Consider the following 1,785-nt stretch of genomic DNA (forward strand, 5'->3'; position numbering starts at 1 on the left):
TATTAGGACCTTGAATTTCAGCTAAGTATTTAAACACATTGATATATGCAAAGGAGATTAATAAGTGGGAAACCATAATCAAACTATGTTAAGATAAAGCTTTTCTTTGGTATTATATTGGAAAAAATGGAGAAGTTAATACTGTAAGGAATCTATGGAAATATTAAAAAATTACATATTGAAATTACTAGAATGGTGCTAAAATTACAAATTTGTTAGAAGCTGTTAAACTGATCACAACTCATAGCAATCCTATGGACAATGGAACGAAGCTTTGCCCTCTTCATAATCTCCTTCATGCTCAAGCCTATGGTTAAAGTTACTGTGTCATTCCATCCTTTTTTGTGTGTGCATTTTACCCTCTTTAGCTGATTTTCTACTTTTCCAAGATTTATGTCTTTCTATGAGGACTAGTTGGTTTCTACTAACAAAATGATCAAAGTGTGTGAGATGAAGTTTCACTACATTTGCCTTTAATAAGAACCCTGACTGCACTTTCTGCTAGATAGTTTTCTTTGTTCAGGCAGTGCATGAAACATTCGCTACTTTTTTCCTAACACCATAATTTGAAAACACAGGTTTTTTTTTTTTTCTTTTTCTTTTTTTTTAATAAAAAAATTGTATTTACTTAGAAACATTCAGAATGTCAACAAAACAGCTGCAACTTTTTTTTTGTTTTTCTCTCTTTTTTTGCAATTACAGAGTGGTATTCAGTTAAAAGAACAACAATTATTTTGTATAAGCTGTATCAGACAACTAATGATGAAAAAAAAACAAAACCTACCATCCCCATATATAACTAATTTGTGCTGTGTACCAACATGAATCTGCTTTGAATTTCCATGCCAATTTACAACCCCCATACTGTACCAGGCAAGGTTAGTGGTTATTGAAAATACCACCAGGACAGGGCTATCTAAAGACACATTCGGTAGTGTGTTAACTATACAAAAAAAGACACTGTAAAGTTTAAAAACAAATCTTACACAGCCTTACATGTCAATTTTTTTTTTCTTTAAAAGGAGTGAGTTGTGTACAGGGGGGTTAAATGCTTTATAGACAAGAAAAAAATCTGCGCTACAACCAACTTATTCATCATCATCATCATCATCATCCTCTTCATCCTCATCTTCTTCATCTTCCTCTTCTTCCTCGTCCTCCTCATCTTCTTCATCTTCCTCCTCTTCCTTCTTCTTCTTGCTCTTCTCGGCCTTGACAACTCCCCTTTTGGTGGCATCAGGCTTGCCTTTAGCCCTGTATGCAGCAATATCCTTCTCGTATTTCTCTTTCAGCGTACCAGCCTTCTTCTCATGGGGCTGCTTGTCATTGGCAGCAGTATTATTCCACATCTCTCCCAGCTTCTTCGCAACATCACCAATGGAAAGGCCAGGGTGCTCGCCTTTGATTGTGGGGTGATACTCAGAACAAAATAAGATAAAAGCCGAAGGGGGCCTCTTGGGCGCATTGGGATCTTTGAACTTCTTTTTTGTTTCGCCCTTAGGAGGGATATAGGTTTTCATCTCTCTCTCGTAACGGGCCTTGTCCGCCTTTGCCATGTCTTCAAATTGACCTTTCTCTTTAGCAGACATGGTCTTCCACCTCTCTGAACACTTCTTAGAAAATTCTGAGAAGTTGACAGAAGCATATGGGTGCTTCTTCTTGTGCTCCTCTTGGCAGGTTTGCATGAAAAATGAATACGATGATGTTTTGCCTCTCGGCTTCTTAGGATCTCCTTTGCCCATGGTTAGTTATTTCTCGTCCGTGAGGCACAGAGTCTCCCAGTGC

The 1,785-nt window shown here is 37.5% G+C and overlaps 1 pseudogene; it reads right to left on the reverse strand.

The window, feature by feature from the left end:
* Window positions 1–1,088: 1,088 nt before the first annotated feature.
* LOC102844282 lies at window positions 1,089–1,742 on the reverse strand (annotated as a pseudogene).
* Window positions 1,743–1,785: the final 43 nt, after the last annotated feature.

Source organism: Elephantulus edwardii, unplaced genomic scaffold (assembly GCF_000299155.1).
Source record: "Elephantulus edwardii isolate Elephantulus edwardi_28Jun2011 unplaced genomic scaffold, EleEdw1.0 scaffold00020, whole genome shotgun sequence".
Lineage (NCBI taxonomy): Eukaryota > Metazoa > Chordata > Mammalia > Macroscelidea > Macroscelididae > Elephantulus > Elephantulus edwardii.